Here is a 19,720-nt window from a genome sequence, read left to right as displayed (position 1 = left end):
GAATTTACAAAAAATCCTCCCAAGAATTTACAAAAAATCCTCCCAAAAATTTACAAAAATTTCTCATATAGCCTTCAATCAGATTCCATAAGTATTAACATTTTATCACATTTGCTTTATCATTCTATCTACCTACCTATTTGTGTGTGTGTGTGTGTGTGTGTGTGTGTGTGTGTGTAGTTTGACTGCAAATTGCAGACATAATGTTTCTTTACCCTTAAATGTTTTGGTGTGCAGTCTTAAGGTCTTTTCTTACATAACTCCCAAAGAATGACAAAAGCCAGCAAATTAATGTTGATACAATGTTGGGATCTAATCTGTAGACCTTATTTACACGTCACAATGGTCTCAATGAGATGCTTTAGAGACATTCCACTTCCCCAGCAAAGTAAATTTTCACAGCTCAGTCTTTCTGTGAACCTATAACTGCTCTAAAAATAAGATTTTTAAGTGAAGGATATTGGCCATAGAATAACTAAAGAACATTGTGGAATACTCTAGGGCTTAGCAATAGGGAACCTTCTCCATATGTGGCAGAGGCAGTGGCCACTGCTTCTCCTCCAGCTTCCCTCCCTGCAGCCTGTCCCACAAAAGCAGAGGGAAATCAGACCACGGCCCAACCAAGCCACCCCCACCCTCTGCCCAAACTCTGAGAGCCTGAGGGGACAGAAGACAGTTGCTCCACCCCCCAGAAGAGCACAGCTGTTTCCCCCAGCCCCTTGTTTCAGCCACCTGAACCCATTCACAGTTTTCCTGTCAGTTAACCCAGGCCCACTGCAATGGGAAGGGGCCCTCGAGATGGGTGGGTGGTGTTCCATTTACTGTATCTCTCCTCAGGCCTCAGCTAAACAGGTGCAGGCAGAAGCAGCTGGGTGACATGGGGACATTCTTCCTCTCCCTGCTTCTCTCTCCTTTCCCTCCAACTCCTTCCTCCAACCCAGCCTCATTGAAGCCACACCCCATTTCCTCCCCAACCTTCGCAAGTTCCCCCAAATCCCCCCCCATCCAGCAAAGGGCAACACCCCAGGGAAGGGGGTCCTTTCAACTGGGAGGGGACACAGCTAAGGGAAAGTGAAAGCAAGGGGGTTGCACTGCCACAACCTTTCTGTTGCAGGGAGGTGAGAGATGGAAATGGTGTCTTTGGAAAGGAGAGGGCTGTCCTAGGAACAGCCTAGGCTGCTGACTGCCTACAGCCTCTGAGAGCAGTGAAGAAGAACAACTATGAAGTTGCCCACCTCTCCCCTTCAGGGCTCCCAGAAGGATGGGGGTGATGGGGGAGGAATCAGACTCAAATGCACATTCTAATGCTAAGGTACTCAAAGTTGAACGCAAAGGCACTATCCCCTGGAGGGCTGGTTAAACTGAGATCGTTCAGTCCCCCCACCCCAGGACTCCCAGAGCTTCTGGTTTTGTAGGACTGAGGTAGGACTAGAGATTTCACATTTCGAGTTTGTTCTGAAGTTGCTGTACAGCTGACACAGAGACCACACGTGGTTCTTGTTAAGACCTCTGATAAGTAGGCCCTGTCAAGTCACCATGGGGGGAAGAAAAGATCTCTCAAGAAAGTTGCAGTAATTGCAGCTCAAAGCACAGCCCTCACCCTTAGCAGTTTTGTGTCGTTCTTCAAGATTGGAATTGAAGGTGGTGTGCGCTGTTAATCTAGCCCTGGAACCACCACAGGTTCTTGTTCCACGAAGCCGTAAAAAGGAATTCGCAGACTTTTTTTTTTAGATAATTAAGCATAGAGAAGCAAACTTTATTCAAGAAACTAAAGAACTAAAAAGCAGCGGCTCCAAGGCAGTGATGTCAAGGAGGGGCAGAAGACGCATTATTGGCCTGTGTATAGGGGATATTAAACCTTTTTTCCTCCACTCTAAGATGTCATCATCCTGTTTTGTGATTGACTTTTGTCCTAATGGCTATATTCCATCGGGCAGATGTGCCCATTTTCCCAGCTCTTATCTTAGATTTTCTCCTTTACCTCTCCTGTCCAAGGTCTCTTAAACTTTATTGTCCCAATTAGCCTTAAATTTTAGCCTTAAAATTTACTGCCCTCATTAGCCATCCTGAATTTCTCTGCCCTTATCTCAGAAGCCTCTTTAACTCTCCTGAAGTCCCTGCCTGTACTGTCCCCTGAAGCTGCCTAATTAACCCTAACTTTTCCTGGGACTCAGAATGCAGCTGGGTTTGATGGTGGTGGTCATGCCTGTGAGGGCACCCACATTTCTGAGAATTTCAACAGGAACAAGTTGAAATACCTGACCTTCCTCCCTAAGTGGATGAACACCAACCTATCCTGTGGTCCCTACCAGTCTGGGCTCCCAGCTGTGTGAGGCCCCACAAGACCTGGCAAGGCCAGGCCGCACTGGACCAGCTCGGTTGGATGGGATCCCTCTACCGTGAGAGAGGAAAAATCGGATGGTGGCTCCTACTTCCTTAAAAGCCGTGCATCTGAGGCTGATCAGGAAGTTTGCTTGGCTCACAAGGTTGGCTGGAAGTACCAGGCAGTGACGGCTACCCTGGGGAAGGAGAGGAAGGAAGGAGAAAGCCAAGATCCATTACTGGGAAAAGAAACAGCTCCAGAGACTCTGAAAACAGACCGAAGAGAACATGGAGAAGAAAATTAACAAGTTCACAGAGGTCCTCAAGCCCCATGGCCTTCTGGTCTGAGCTACATAAAATTTACTGGTAATTCCTAAAAGAAAAAATAATAGAAAGTGGCACAGCTCTGAAAGCTACAGGCTGAACTCTTAATAGTAGGGAGCAGGAGATGGGGGAGTGAGGGTTCTATCATACTCCCCCCCCCCCCCCCCCCCCGCCAACACACATACCCTTAAACTGTTTAAATTTGTTAAAAGAAAGATTATTGATTTTTTAAATTAAAAAAGATAAACATATCAGCAATAAAGGAACCAGACAGCCTCCTCCCAGCCCCTTCGCTCCCTTCCTCCAGCCCCAGGCTTGCCCCCTAAGCTGCTGCCCCAAGCCCTTCCCACTCCACCAGCTGCTCTGTCCTCTCATTCCTTTCTGTCACCGTCAGATTTCTTTACTGAGCGGCCTTCACTTGCTCCATCTCTTTAACAGCCATACTTTTTATTTTAAAGAAACATTACATGTTTTTGTTTGCCAATTGCAAGCATTGTAAAAGAAGAAAGAAAAAGCCCATAGACTTAAAACGGGATCTACAAACATGCCTTGATCTTGTCCAATCCTATCTACATCCCCCTGCACACGCATGTCTTTTCATAATTGTAATCTGCACAAATGCCATTTTGTGTCCTGAAATTTTTTACGTCATCTAATTTTGTAAGCCTGTCTGTGTATGGGCACAGCATCATTTCTTCTATGAATGGTACTATGGTTGTTTAACCAGGCCCTGATTGTTAGGCCCTTGGGTGGTTTCCAGTTTTTTGCTATTTATTCATTCATGATTTAACCCCCTGCTTTTGGGCTCCTCCTCCTGCCAGTCTATAAAAACTGCCCTCTTAAAGGTCACTGCTATCAGTCTTCCCTCCAAATCTACCAGCCTCTTCTCAATCCTTGACTAAGCCCTTGTCCTGGCTTTAATTGGACTTGGCCTGATTAACTACCCTCACTGCCACCCATCAGCCCATCCATCAAACCCTTCATGAAATTCTAGCCTTCCTTCATTAGTTTTTGTTTTCTTTCTCTGATCTCTTTTCCGTCCAAATACAAACATGTTTACCTTCTCATTGCAAAAGAATAAAACAACTAATAAATGTGTAACACAGATAGTAAAAATACATCTTTATTTTAAAATTTTAAATCCAGTTATGAATTGTATATATTAAAGAATAGAAATGCACACATATGAATATAAATACACACATATAAACTATAAAACAGCATAATAAAACAAACCTGTAATATGCCTACCCTGCAACATCATTGTAAATCCATGTGTCTCCTTTCTGAACAATAGTTCTAATAAATCCCATTGCGATAACTCAGAATTTTCCTTATTTTATTATTATGATTTTTTAAAAGATTTATTTATTTATTTATACAAGCACTGGGTACGGTCAGAAGCACAGGAGGGTGAGAGAATTCGCCAGAGCCAGAGTGGGGAACAGAACAGGCAGACTTAGGAAATACACTGCTGAGGGGAGCAGCGGGCATGGCAGGAGAGGTCTGCGCGCCTTTATCATTCTGATTAATGTTAATAATTTGTGGATTTAAAGAGGTACTATCTAGACAATCATATCTACTAATAATGATGTTGCTGTTCCTTTCTAATTCTGTAATTTATTGTCCTTTGCTTTCTGCTTTTGCTAGAACCTGCAATATAATGAAAACAAGGAGGAAATAGCAAGTATCCTTGACTTGTTCCTGAATTTGAAAGAAATGCTTTAATTGTTTCCCACTCATAATGATGATTGCTTTACATTTGGGGTAGATGTGCTTTAATAGGTTATAAAAGCTTCCTTTTATTTCTGGTTTAAACTTATTATTAAACTTTATCAAATGTTTTTTCTACATACATTGAAATGGTATTGTGGGTTTTATTTTCTCATCTGTAAACGCTTACAAATTACATTATACTTTTATGTTAAACTTTCTTTGCATTTCTAAAATAGATTCTTTGAAACATATGCTGTCTCTTTTATGTGCTGCTGGATTTGGTTTATTAATTCTTTGAGCAATGTTTCAACATCTTTGCTCATAAGTGGTTTAATTTTGTGTAATTTTTTTCTTTCATACTATTTGGCTGGTTTGGACTTAAAATTCTACTGACCTCATTGTTTAAATTGAGAGTTTTTCTTCCTTTTTTAATCTCTAAGAGAAGGCACCATAAAATTGGGATTGTGCTATCATTTTTCAATAATGGTTAAGCCTTCCTATAAAACCTTCTGGACCTGGTATCATCTATGTAGAAAGACTGTAAATTACTAATTTAAATTTAGTGTGTAGCTCTTTGTAAAGTGATAGTATATCCAATGCTGGTGTGCTGGGGCTAATGCCTATTGACGGGCATATTTATTAATAATGCCCACCTTCCTTTCAAAGATGTCCTACTTAGGATAATAAAATATGTAGTTAGTCTGTGTATAGGACTACATAGGTTTTTCTCTTCTCCTTGAGTTAGTTTTGGTAAAACATATCTTTCTGTAATATTGTCCAGTCTGTATGCTTCACATTTATTGGCATAAAGTTGTTCATCTCTAAAATCTTCTAAAATTTCTAACATTGTTTATTCTTTTTCTTGGTCAATATTACCTAAATTTTATCTATTTGATTAACCTTTCTAGTGTTCAACTTTTTATTTTACATTTTCTACTGTTTATTTCCTGTTTTGTTAGTTTTACAGTCCTTTCTAATTTCTTAGGATTTATTCTGCTGCTGTTTTATTTTAACTTCCTAGTTTCTATGCCTGAATTATAAATTTTTAATCTGTTTTTCTAATATATGCACTAGGGTAATATATTTCCCTATAGGGTATTTTAAGCTGCACCCTATGAGTTTTCTTTACTGAATATATACAACACATAGGCCTTAAGTCTATAGCTTTGTGCATTTTGGAAGAGGTAGACCCCTGTCTTATCATTATCCAAATCAAAATATAAGACTTTTTGATCATTCTAGAATGTTCTATGAGCCTCACTTTTTGGATCAGTCTCCCCTTTACCATCGGAGTTAATTACTAATAAGACTATACTTAGAAGTTCATCTAAATGGAATCAAACATAGTCATATAAATCATGAAGGAGATTCTAATCCAGCTTTTTTCACTTAGTACATGGTATATGTTTTAGTTAATTTGTTCCTTTTTATTGCTGAGTTTATTCCATTATATGGACACTATCCATTCTCTGTTGATGAGCACTTAGATTATTTTCTGTTTGGTGACTATTATGAATAAAGTACCTATGTCTTATCCAAGTCATTTATTGTAATTTAATTTGGGTAAGTACCTTGTGGACATAAATTGTAATTTATCTTGGGTAAGTACCTAGAAATAGAAAAGTTGGGCCTGGGTGTAGACAGCCCATAAGTTTTATTATGTGGCATTTTCACTATCATTTGGTTCTAGTTTTTAAAAAAATTCCATTAAGACTTTTTTGGCCTGTAGGTTACTTGAAATATGTTTATAAATCTCCACATGTCTGGGACATTTTGCTGTTGATGATGATTTCTAACTTAATTGAAGTTAACATCATTTTTATAACACTAATTTTCTCAAATGTTTTAACAGTTGATTTATGATATAATATATCATAAATTTGTATGCCTATAAAGAATATGGATTCTACAAGATATACATGCAGGCACACATATGAATACTTTTTTATTGAACAAACTGATTGCTATATATTCATATGTATATAACTATTAATTTAAAAAATATATCTCAAAACCTGTTAATGACATTGTTCAGATCTCCTAAATCCTTTCAGATTTTTGTCTGTTCAGCTTATCAGTTACTAAAAAAGATGTATTAAAAATCTCTGTCTCGTTTTTAAATTCATCAATCCCTCCTTATAATTTTGTGAAGTTTAGCTTTGTATATTTTGAACTTTTGTTATTTGGGATGTAAAGATTTAGAATTATTATATTATTCTAGCAGACAAATTGTCATTGGAGCAGTTTTTCAAACCATTCTGCAGTAACTATCTCTTATAATGCTTTTTTGTTTTATTGCCTATTTCATATCACGTTAATATTTGGAGTCAGCTTCTTTTCAGTTACTATTTATTTATTATTGTCTTCCACCATTTAAATTTCAGTCTATGTATTATTTCTTTTTTTGCCTCTGCTTTTTTTTTTAAAGATTTATTTATTTATTCATACAAGATCTGGGGTACAGGCCAGATTCACGGGAAGTTGAGATGATTCACCAGAGCCAGAGCAGGGAAGAGAACAGGCGAATGACGAAATACACTGTTGAGGGGAGCAGCGGGCAAGACAGGAAAGGTCTGCCGCGCCATGTAGGACCCTCGCTGGCGGCCCGGGATTGAACCGGTGCTGCAGAGGCTGCGGACAGCCTCATAGCGCTGCGCTCAACCACCTGCGTCACCAGGGGAGGCCCTTTTTACCTCTGCTTTTAATGAGGTTTAAATTAGAAGTCAGAAGACCTTCATTCAAGTCTTGATTGTATCCTGCAGTCTTAGGTTCCTCATCTTTCACTGGGTGTAGAAACTCTTGCCTTGCCCATCCCTCTTCACTGTGTTGTGAGAATCAAATGAGAGATAAGGTATGTGAAATCATTTTGCAAACTGTATTTTGCAAATTATTATTGTTCTGGTAATTTAACGATGTGTCCCTGAACATTTGCTTAAAGCCATAGTGGTTAAGAGTTTAGTTGATAAATAGTCATGCTTTTACATTTGCAAAAGCTAATTCATAGGAATAAATATATTAAAAGTACTAACCTATCTGGGGCTTAGTAAGTGTTCAATAAATAGGATGTCAATATTTTTATTATTGTGTTGCTGTTGTGTTTTTCTGAATTCTAGTTCCTTAACTTACATTGTTTGACCTTACAAAATTCCTTAATCTCTCTAAGCCTCAGTTTGCTTTTCTTTAAAACTGGAATAATCATAAAGGTTGTTCTGAGAATGAAGTAAAATAATGATGAAAAGAACTTGGTTACCAAGATCTTGATCTTGAGGATCTCTTCTGTTATTAGAATGCCGCAAGTTGATACTTCTCTGACATCCCCAATATTCTGTAGTTTCATACCCGAGCTGGAAGCCCTAATTAAAAATGCTAACAAGGTAGAACCACTTGGCCATCTTATCATCAATTTAAGACATTTTGTCCAAAGCTACATTTTTCATCCTCCTCCCTGCCAAATCATTTCAGCTTCTTGCACACCTAAGTGATGGATTTATTATGTTTAACTCTACTCTTAAGGATCCTAAAACATGTGCTAGTAATGTCATCATAGGAATTTTTACAAGGTTCTTCAGGAGAACATTCAGAAGGAATGAGAACTCTGGGGTGGAGGGTGACCAAGTCAGAAAAAGCTTCCCAGGCCTTTTCTTCAAACATACCAGAATCATCATCTGTCATTCTTCCAGCTCAGCAAACTGTGTTACATGAAATTAAACAGTCTTTTTAACTTTATAACCTCCAAGCAGTGACTCAGAGATCCAGGCTGCTCATATTCTGTGCTGACAGTGTCTTAGAAGTCCTCTATTTGCTCCTACTGCACTCTACTCAGATAGCCGAGAGACTGTGCAGACTGTGCCAGGAGTTTTATGGCCAGGCCGTGTTGTGCCACTGATCAGACCCAGTCTAACTGCAAGGGAAGCTAGAAATTAGTTTTCTGTGCCCAAGAAGAAGAAAAGAGATTAGTGAGTTCCAACCAGTCTTGGCTACAGCTGCTTCAGAGATATCTTTGACAACAGCAACTCCTGACTTACTCCTTTTGCTGCTCTTCTTATGAAGGCGTGGGCAATGGAATTGAGGGCAATTACCTCAATAATGCCATGTGTGGAACCCCTGCTCCATGAGCCACTCAATTTCTCCCTGCCATCACTGTTCATCATCCTCCAGCCTAAAAAAAAAAAAAAAATATTTTGGGATCTAGGCCAGTGGTTGGCACGTAGTAGGTATACAACAAGTTATTATTTTTTTTAATGTGTGTATTACTTCAGCTCTAGAAGTTGCTTAGAGGTTATTTGCGTGGTTAAATTAAACTCAGGTCTTCAGTGGGCAGAGAGAAGGAGGGGGAGAGAGAGGGGAACAGGAGGAAAGAGGAAAGTTTAGAGTTTTTGAATGTTATACAAGGAAGGATGGAAGGATCAACATTTTTTGAAGAGCTTGCTTACTTGATACCTCAGACCTGCCCTTGATGCAAGTCAAACTCAGTGTTAGTTACTTTCCAGCACTTCTGCTTCCTTTTAGAGAGCCAGAAGGGAAAAGTGACAGGGTTGGATAGAGGCCCCGAGGAGGTACACAAACTGGAAGCCAAGGTCTTTGAGCCAACAGAGCAGGGGGAGCACAGATTCTGATGGGTTCATATGCTAGCTCCGCCACTTCTAGCTTTGGGGACTTGAGCAAGTTGCTTAATCTTTTCATGCCAGTTTCTTCATCTGTATTGTAAAGATAATAATACCTCCTCTGGTTTTTAGATTAAGCAAGTCAGTATAATAAACAGCATAGGCCAGTAACTGGCATGATGCAAATGCTATATAATTGCAGCTATTATGGACATCATTAGGGACAGAAAAGAAAGGGGTACCTGAAATTCTTAAATGATCCACTGAAAGGGCCCTTGGAGGTAACCTTGTCTATGCCCTCCAGCATCATGGGCTGTCCATTGGTGTCCAGCCAGATTCTTATGCTGCTTCTGGTTTTTAGTTCACAATTTGTCTCTAAGCTATTTGGTAAAGTAAGTGAAATTTATTTTAATGGACTTTTAAGTACAAGCTGCTCCAGCCTAATCCCTGCTTTCTTGCCTGTTCTGCCTCCAATCTGCCTTTTCTACCCCAGAACAATAACACTTTTCCCATAGCCCACATCACATCTTCACTTTGCCACCCCTTCACCACCTCACCTTAATTTTCTCATATCTGTCCCAGGGCCATATTCTCCATGTCAGTGCCAACTAGTTAATCTGGTAACCAGAGTCCTCCGAAAGTACTTTTAAGAGATGGTGCAAAGGTTGCTGCTTCACACAAAGGCGCATTATGACTATGGCCCTTCTGGAAAAAAATGTTCCGCCTTTAGTATCCTGGTCTGTGGCAGGGAGAGATGGCACCACATTCAAGCTAGGAAGTTGGGAGAGATTTTGAACATCAACTTTCATAAGAAGACAGACCTTTGAGCATTCATCTTTTTGGCTGGGGAGGAGGCAAAAGAGAATATTGGCAGGGAAATGGCAGAGACTATAAATTTCTGGACACAAGGCTAGATGCTAGAGGGGGCAAGATATAAAAATAGCTAAGACTCCCCTGTCTTCAGGGAGTGGGAGAAATTCAAGTAAGTATTTAATAAACATACAAAGTAAACTTTGACACTGTAGACAAATTGGAGGTTTCTGAAGATTATGGAGAGGCTGGTGGTGACCTTAGAACTGACACTGAAAGAGGATTTTTTTTAAGAATATTTAATTTTCTACTAATACTTAGAAAATCTGCCAATACCAGAACACAGAGAGAAAGAAAACCACCCACAGTCTCAATTCAAGGCTACTTCTCTTATCTCCAGATAATGGGATTGTGGGTGATTTCGGTTTGCTGTATTTTCTCTATGTTTATGTTTCCTGTAATGAGTTTTAAAATAAAAACAACACATATTTGTAAAAAAATAATAATAATAAAAATTGAAGACCCAAAGAGAACTAAGTGCTGACATGTTATCCTCCTAGTTTTTTTTTTTTTGGGTAGTACATAAATGTATCATTCTATTCATACAATTAGGTATACCCACTCATGTCAACTTCTCAGCAGTGTCCTCCTTGTTATAAATCCTTCACCAATAGAACTGAGAGTTTAAAAGATGTAATTCATACAGCCATTTTCTTTCCAATGCCTTGTAAGGTTGCTTACAAATTCTTGCTGTTATAAACAATCCTTTGATATTCCTATGCATAATTTAAATTTTTAAAATAATTTTTTAATTAATAAACTTATCTTTTATGCTCACAGCAAGATTGAGAGAAAGTACAGAGCGCTCTTATATACTCCCTGTTCCCACACATGCACAATCTCTCCAACTACCAACTACTACTGTCATCCCGCTCCAGAGTGGTACATTGTTACAATCTAGTAACCTATATTGTCACTGAAAGTCCATTATTATCCATAATGATAAAGTCCATCATTATCACTGAAGGTCCACAGCTTACATGAGGATTCACTCTTGGGTGGACAAATGTGACCTGTATCCACCATGCCAGTGTCATACAGAGTAGACTCACTGCCCAAAAAAATCCTCTGAGCTCCATCTACTCATCCCTTCACCCCCCACCACCACAACCACCCAGTCCCTGAGAGCCACTAAACTATTCACTGTCTTGCAGTTTTTACTGTTTTAAGAATGCCCTATAGTTGAAATTGTACCATACGTGGCCTTTTCACATTGGCTTCTTTCACTTCACAATGCATTTAAGGTTCTATGTCTTTTCATGGCTTGATAGCTTGCTCTTTAAAAAAAAAAAAAAAAAACACTGAATAATATTCCATTGTCTCGATGTATCAGTTTTTCCATTCACCTACTGAAGGACATCTTGGCTGCTTCCAAGTTTTGGCAGTGATGAACAAATCTGCTATAAAGATCCCTGTGCAGGTTTTTGTGTGAATATAAATTTTCAGTTCATTTGGGTAAATTCCAAGGAGCCCAATAGCTAGATCACTTGGTAAGAGTTTGGTTAGTTTTGTAAGTAATTGCCAAACTGTCTTCAAAGTAGCTGTGCCGTTTTGCACTTCCAACTGCATTGAAGGAGAATTCATTCCTTTTGCTCCACATCATCACTATCATTTGGTGTTGTCAGTGTTCTGGATCTTGGCCATAGTAATAGATCTGTGGGGTATGAAAAAATAGAAAAAATATTTATTGGGTTCTGCATGTGGTTCTGTTAGGGAGAAAGGATGTCCTGAGCAAACTCCATACAGACTTTGTGAACTCCACCCCCACTCCATCAAGACACTGGAAGCTACAAATCCCATCATCACCAAAGGGAAGGTTGCGAGGACCTGAGGGTGGGGTTAAGCAGCCATGTTCTCTTTTTAACTGGCCATGTAGCCAGGGGTTGCTCTCTTGGCGCGCTTGATCTTTTACCAGCTCTGCAGGTCATTGGGATTCCAGGTCAGCGGAACGGGTGGAATGCATTTACGAACTTATCTCCCTCTTTTTCTCCCTGAGTTATTCATTTCCCATTTCCCCTTCCCTTGTAAATAAACCTTTTATCAACCTTTTGTGTGTGTCTGCAGTTTAGCATTAATAAGTCCCCTTTAAGCGTGTGGGTGAGGACCCATAGTCAGGCAACCCATTTTATATTGGGATTGCTCTGTAACAGCTCCTGACACAGAGCTCCAAAAAGGCTTGTAATTTCCTAAGTGATAAGAGCACTAACAGCATCTTTTGTTTTAATATTTGGTCTTTGACCTCCATTCCTGACAGAGGGCTCCTAAATCCTTTGGGAATTTCCTGGGTGATAGTTGTGTCTTTTAGTCTAATGAGGTGACTCTGGATGGGCTCCTGGATGGGGGCTAATCACCAGAAAGACACAGCCATGATTAGAAGCTTGGAATTTTCAACCCATCCCCCCATCTCTAAAGAGAAGCCAAAAATAGAGTTAATATATTGATCATGTCTATATGAGGAAGCCTCCAAAAAATCTCAAGTTTATCAAGGTGAATCTGTATTCCTGAATGTTATCTAGTATTGTAAACCAGTAGTTAATTAATTTAAAAAATTATCCTAATAATATGAGGGGAGCTTCCAGATGGGTGTACACATTCATGTATTGGGAGGGTGACATACCTCAATTCCACTGGGTCAAAAACTCCTGCACTCAGGGTCCTCCAGACCTTGCCCTCTGTATCTCTTTATCTGATTGTTCATATGTATCCTTTCTCAGATCCTTTACTATACTGGTAAACATATGTATTGTTTCCTCCATGTTCTGTGAGCCACTCTAGCAACTTAATTGAATTCAAGGAAGACAAGATTATGGGACCCTCTAATTGGTAGACAAGTTTGACAGAAGTTGTGGGTAATCTGGGGACCAACGATTTGTGACTGGCATCTGAAGTGGGGGGGCAGGCTTTTTTTTTATTTTGCATAGAAGAATCGGGGTGTTGGCCAGTGGTGAGGGGAGCAGGGGTGTGAAGGTGGGTGAGAGGATTCACCAGAGACAGAGTGGGGATCAGAACAGGCAGATTTACTGAAATACACTGCTGAGGGGAGCAGTGTGTGAGTGAGACAGGAGAGGTCTGCTGCGCCAAATGTTGGTTAGTTAGCTCCCTCTCTGGGAATCGAATTCAGGCTTTAGTGGTGATAGCAATAGCACTGAAACTTAACCCCTAGGCCACCAGATAGGCCCTTGAAGGACTAAGCCCTTAACCTGTGAGATCTGACAATATCTTCAGGTAGATAGTGTCAAAGTTGAGTTGTTATAAGAAAATCAACTGGTATCAAAGAATTGCTCCCCACTTCTGGTGTCGGAGTGTTGTGAGTGTGGTAGTAGTGTGAAAGGAGAAAGATGTACAGAAGGAGGGTTGTGAGGTTTCTCCTATCCAGTGGTATATCATTTTTGTGTTTATTTGCAATTTCCTAAAGACCTATGATCTTGAGAATCTTTTCATATATTTATATACCGTGTGTGTATCTTCTTTGATAAGGTATCTGTTTAGGACTTTTGCCCATTTTGTTAATTAGATTAATTTTTTTAAATTGACATAATAGTACGTATTAGTTTCAGGTGTATAATGTAATGATTTGATATTTGAAATATTGTGAAATAATCAGCACAGTCTGTCTAGTTAACATATGTTAACACACATAATTAGAAATTTCTTGCAATGAGAACTTTTAAGATCTACACTCTCAGCAACTTTCAAATATATAATACAGTAATATTATAATATAATGATACAGTAATACAGGTGTAATTAACTTCAGTTAATTATACCAGAAGTGGGGAGCAATTCTTTGATACCAGCTGATTTTCTTATAACTTAACTCAGTTTTGACGCTATCTGCCTAGAGATATTGTCAGATCCCACAGGTTAAGGGCTCATCCTACAAGACTGTCCCCTACCTTTGCCTCTGGGAACCATTCTGTTCTTTATGGACTTTTTAATTTTTTTAGACTCCACATATAAATGAGATCATGCATTATTAATGTCCTGAAGCAGAATTGCTAGATCATATGATAGTTCTATTTTTAATTTCTTGGGGAACCTCCATACTGTTCTATAGTGTCTGCCCCAATTTGCATTCCCACCAGCAGTGTATAAGAGTTCTTTTTCTCCACATCCTCAACAACACTTGTTATTTCCTGTCTTTTTTGGTAATAGCTGTTCTAGCTTGTGTGAGATGATATCTCATTACATTCTCTGATGATGAGTGATGTTGAACATCTTTTCATGTACCTGTTAGCCTCCTGTATGTATTTTTTTTTTTTGGAAAATAACTCTCAGATCTGCCCATTTTTAAATTGGAATTTTTTTTTTGAAATTGATTTCTATAAGTTCTGTACATATTTTGGACATTAACCCTTTGTGATTTGCAACTGTTTTTTCCCCACTCAGAAGGTTGCCTTTTGTTGATGGTTTTTTTTGCTGTGCACACATAGCCTTCTTGTTTATTTTTGCTTTTGGAATCAGATCCAAAAAATCATCAGCAAGACCAATGTGAAGGAGCTTACCACCCGTATTTAGCATTATGTTTTCAGATCTTGTTAATTTTCATATTGCTGAGTTTTAAGAGTTCTTTGTATATTTTTTTAAGAGTTATTTATTTGTTTGTTTGTTTATTTATACATGCACTGGGCACAGTCAGAAGCGCGGGAGGGTGAGAGAATTCACCAGAGCCAGAGCGGGGAGCAGAGCAGGCAGAAGGACCGAAGCACACTGCTGAGGGGAGCAGCGGGCGGCAGGAGAGGTCTGAACACCATGTGGGACCCTCCTCCGGTGGCCAGGGAGCAGCCAGGGATTGAACCAGCGCTGCAGAGGCCGCGGGCAGCTTCGCAACCCAGCGCAACCCAGCGCTCAACCGCTGCGCCACCGGGGAGACCCTCTTTGTATATTTTGGATAACAGATATCAGATAAATCTTTTGCAAATATTGTATCCCAATTGACAGTAAAAAAAAAAAAAAAACAAAAAACAAAAATGCAAACCTTGTCTTTTCATTCACTTGACATAGTCTTCCACAGAGTACAAATTTTCTAGTGAAATCCAGCTTATTAGTTATTCCTTTCATAGACAGTGGTCTATCATCTACAAAATCACTACCATTCCCAGCATCATTAGCCTTTCTCCTATATTGTCTTCTAGCATTTTATAGTTGTGTTTTATATTTAGGTGTGATATCCACTTTGAGTTAATTTTTGTGCAGGCATAGAAAATATTTGGAAAAATCTACAGCAAACCATTAACTATGATCAATTCTGTGGAATCTTTCTGAGAAGGAGACTGTTATGAAACTTGTACTTCTTTGTTTGGTAAGTTTATGTCTAGATTTCTTATTATTATTGGTTTTGCCTATAGATTCAGTTGTGCCACTATTCTATTAAAAAGAGTATCTTTGTTCTGTTATATTACTTTTGCTCCTTTGTCAAAGATGAATTGATTATATTTGTGTGGGTCTATTTCTAGGTTCTCTATTCTGTTCCAATGACCTATTGTCTAGTCTTTCACCAACACTGCAATGTCTTGAAGTTGGGGTGACTGTCAGTCCTTTGATATTGTTCTTCTTCAAAACGGAGTTGACTGCTCTGGTTTGATTTTGTTTTTCTCGCAGGGTGTAGATCTCTCCACATAAACTTTAGAATAAATTTGTTAATAGCCACAAAATAAGTTGCCAGAATTTTTATTAGGATAGTGTTGAATCTATAGATCAATTTGGGAAGAACTGACATCTTGACAAGACTGAGTCTTGTGGGGCCTCCCTGGCACAAAGGGTTAAGATGCAACCTATGAAGCAATCTGCAGCCACTGCAGCACGAGTTTGATCCCTGGCTGGGGAGCTACCCACATGGCGCAGCAGACCTCTCCTGTCTCGCCTGCTGCTCCCCTCAGCAGTGTATTTCAGTTGATCCACCTGTTCTGTTCCCCACTCTGTCTCTGGTAAATCCTCTCACCCCCTCCCCCCACCCCGTACCTCTGGCCCACACCCCAGCTCTTGTATACATAAATAAATAAATCTTTAAAAGAAAAAAAGACTCAGTCTTGCTATCCACAAACATGGAATATCTCTCTTTTTAGTTCTTCTCTGATAGTCTTTATCAGAGTTTTAGTTTTCCTCATTTAGGAAATGAGTACATATTTTACTTATTTTGTATGTAGTTATATGTATATCTAAGCATATATCTGCCAAAAATAAACATTTAATTTGGGGAGGTATGCTAATATAAATGGTAATTTTAAATTCCATTTGGAGGAATAAAGAAAAACAAGTGACTTTTGTGTATTAACCTTGTATCTGTCAACCTTGCTATAACTGCTTATTAGTTCCAAGATTTATTTTTTATTTTTAAAAAGATTTATTTATTTATGCATACAGGAACTGGGGTGCAGGCCAAAGGTGGGGGGGATGAGAGGATTCACCAGAGACAGAGTGGGGAACAGAACAAGCAGACTGACTGAAATACACTGCTGAGGGGAGCAGCAGGTAAGACAGGAGAGATCTGCTGCACCATGTGGGTCACTTCCCTGCCCGGGGATCGAACTCTTGTCAAGTGGCTGGGGATAGCTGATAGCCCTGAGACTTCAAGCTCTGCACCACCAGAGAGGGCCTCGTTCCAAGATTTTTTTAATTGATTCTTTCAGGTTACCTTCGTAAACAGTTATGTCATCTGTGGACAAATACAGTTTTATTTCTTCTTTCCCAACCTGTATATGTTTCGCTTCATTTTCTTTTCTTATAACATTGACCGGGACTTTCAGTAAATGTTGAAACAGTAGCGAGAGGGAACATCCTTGCCTTATTCTTCATCTTAGTAGGAAAACTTTGAGTTTGTCATCGTTAATTATGATGTTAGTTGAAGGTTTTTGGAAGATGTTCTTTATCAAATTGAGGAAGTTCCCCTGTATTCCTAGTTTGCTGGGAGTTTTTATCTTGAGTGAGTGTTGGACTTTGTCAAAGGATTTTTCTGCATCTATTGGTATGTTTCCTTCTTTAGTCTGTTGATTGTTATATATTACATTAATCAAATTTTCAATGTTGAGAAAACATTTCATACTTGGGATAGATCTCATTTGGCCATGGTGTATAATTCTTTAATACACTGTTAGATTCCATTTGCTAATATTTTGTTGAGGATTTTTATATCTATATTCATGAGAGATTTGGTCTGCAGTTTTCTTTTCTTATCATGTTTCTGTCTGGTTTTGATGTTAGGGTAATGCTGGCCTTATAGAATAAGTTGGAAGCAGTCCTTCTGCTTCTGTCTTCTGAAAGAGATTGTAGAGAAGTGGTGTGATTTCTTCCTTAAATGTTTGGTGGAATTCAACAGTGAACCCATGTGGCTTTAATTATCAACACATTTCTTTAATATATAAAGATAGGCTTTTTCATTTATATAACCATGTAATTTTGGGAGTACAATTAAGAAATTTTTTTTAATTAAAAAGCATTTTAGGATAGATTTCTAGGGATAGGGTCCCTGTTCAAGGGATAAATCTCTCTCTCTGTCTCTGTGTGTGTGTGTGTGTATGAAAATACCACTTGCTGTTCTTAATGAAATAAACTATACAGAAATATACCAAACAAAGAAGTAAAAGTTTCATAACAGTCTCCTTCTCAGAAAGATTCCACAGAATTGATCACAGTTAATGGTTTGCTGTAGATTTTTCCAAATATTTTCTGTGCCTGGTTTGAATAGTTTAAAGGTCTTGATACCTGACAAATTGTTTTCCAAAAGATTGTGTGGTGCTTTACATATGTGATACAAATCACATACGGGATTTTATTTATTTATTTATTTTTAACATTTATTTATTCATACAAGAGCTGGGGTACAGGCCAGAGATGCGGGGCAACAGTGGGGGGTGGGCGGTGAGAGGACTCACCAGAGACAGAATGGGGAGCAGAACAGGCAGACTGACTGAAGTACACTGCTGAGGGGAGCAGTGGGTGAGTCAGGAGAGGTCTGCTGTGCCATGTGGGTTGCCCCCTGGCTGGCTGGGGATCGAGGCTGAGGATTGCTTCATAGTGCGGTGTTTTAACCCCTTGCGTCACCAGGGAGGCCCACATATGGGATTTTAAATACTTTACTAACCACATTAATAAGTAAAAAGAAACAGGTGATATTAATTTTAATAACATTTTGCTTAATGCATTCAACATTATTTCATTATATTACTAATGTGCTTTTTTACATCTTTCATTCTGAGACCCAGTGTGTATTTTACATTCAGAATTGCATCTCCGTTCAGATCAGCCATGTTTCACATGCTCAACAGACACGCGTGACCACCGTATTGCATACTGCAGTTCTCAAGGAAGTGCTTTCTGGGCCAAGGAAACAGCAGACACAGAGGTGTTAAAACCTGAATGGGCTCTGGAGTTTGAGTCAGGCTGGAGGGGAACAAAGAAAGGCAGTGTGATAATAAGTGAAGTCAAAGAGATTGTCAGAGTCTAGCTTTTTGGATTTATTCTGAATGTGATAGAAAGCCATTGGACACTTTTAAGGCAACAAGTAGTGAATTTGCTCTAATATACTTTTTTTAAAAGATTTATTTATTTATGCATACAGGAACTGGGGTACAGGCCAGAGGTGTGGGGAGTGAGAGGATTCACCAGAGACAGAGTGGGGAACAGACTGACTGAAATACACTGAACAGACTGACTGTAATACAGTCAGGCAGACTGACTGAAATACACTGCTGAGGGGTTCAGTGGGAGAGTCAGGAGAGGGCTGCTGCGCCATATGGGTAGCTCCCTGGCCAGGGATCAAACTCATGCTGCAGTGACTGCAGATAGCTTCATAGGTTGCATCTTAACCCCTTGCACCACCAGGGAGGCCCTCTAATTCACTTTTTAAAAGGACCTTTTGACCACTGCATTGGAAATGGTCTGCATGGAGGCCTGAGTGAAGCAAGAAAATCCAGATATAAGCTACTATGTTAATATGGGTGGTTCGTATAGGAGCCCTAGATTTGAGAGTTCTTGGGGTGGATGCTGAAATATGTTTGGATTCATATTATTCCTAAGGCAGAGTTCATTGGAGTTGCTGAAGGGTTAGATATGGACATGTAAGAAAGAAAGGAATGAAAAAGGATTCCAAGATTTTTGCCCAAGCAAATGATGGTAGAGTTCGGGTCAGGGTGAAAGGTTGGAACTCGGTTTGGAAAGGAAGTAAGAGTTTAATTTAAGCACAGACCAATCAAAATTGAATGTGTCCTCTAAAATCTAGAACAGATGTGTCAATATATGCGCAGGAGGTAAATACACAAAGTGTTCAAGTAATGAAGAGCCCATAAAGTGAGAATACATATTTGGGCAGTGGCCAGGGCATTGAAAAATGGGAGCTAGGACACACAGCCATAGATTATAGAGGCCCGTGAAAGCCACACTAAGGTGTTTGAAATTAATTTGATAGGCATGGGGGGTAGTGGGGGAAGGTATTAAAATTCTTGCACAATATGATGAGAGCTTTGCACTAATAATTCTGCTTAATTACATATACCAGTGAGATCATTTCCAGTAAGGCTTTAGTTATAGTATGCTTACAGCATTTTTTTTGAATCTCGTATATGAAAAAAAGTTTCCGTATTAAAAAAGGAAACTGGAAGGAACAGTATCAAATGTTAACTGGGGCTTCCCTGGTGGTGCAGGAGTTAGTCTCAGCACTATAAAGCTATAGCGAGCCGCTGCAGCGCCAGTTTGATCCCCGGCCAGGGATCAGCAGACCATGGCACAGCAGACCTCTCCTGCTGCTCTCCTCAGCAGTGCATTTCAGTCTGCCTGTTCTGCTCCCTATTCTGTCTCTGGTGAATCCTCTCAGCCACCCCACCCCCCCACACCTCTGGCTTACACCCCAACTCTTGTATGCATAAATAAAATAAATCTTAAAAAAAAAT

General features: G+C 39.4%; 1 protein-coding gene and 1 pseudogene across 2 annotated transcripts in view; both read left to right on the top strand.

Moving 5' to 3' along the window:
* The window catches only part of CCND3 (cyclin D3), an 87,403-nt gene that overhangs the window by 30,166 nt on the left and 37,517 nt on the right, over nt 1-19,720 (top strand). The window lies entirely within an intron of this gene.
* Nucleotides 1,271-2,719, top strand: LOC119251418 (60S ribosomal protein L13a-like; annotated as a pseudogene).

Source organism: Talpa occidentalis, unplaced genomic scaffold, assembly GCF_014898055.3.
Source record: "Talpa occidentalis isolate TD23 unplaced genomic scaffold, MPIMG_talOcc4v2.1 talOcc4.2, whole genome shotgun sequence".
In the NCBI taxonomy this organism is placed as follows: domain Eukaryota; kingdom Metazoa; phylum Chordata; class Mammalia; order Eulipotyphla; family Talpidae; genus Talpa; species Talpa occidentalis.
Note: the sequence above shows the minus strand (reverse complement) of the source record. Positions and strands in the feature narration are given on the sequence as shown.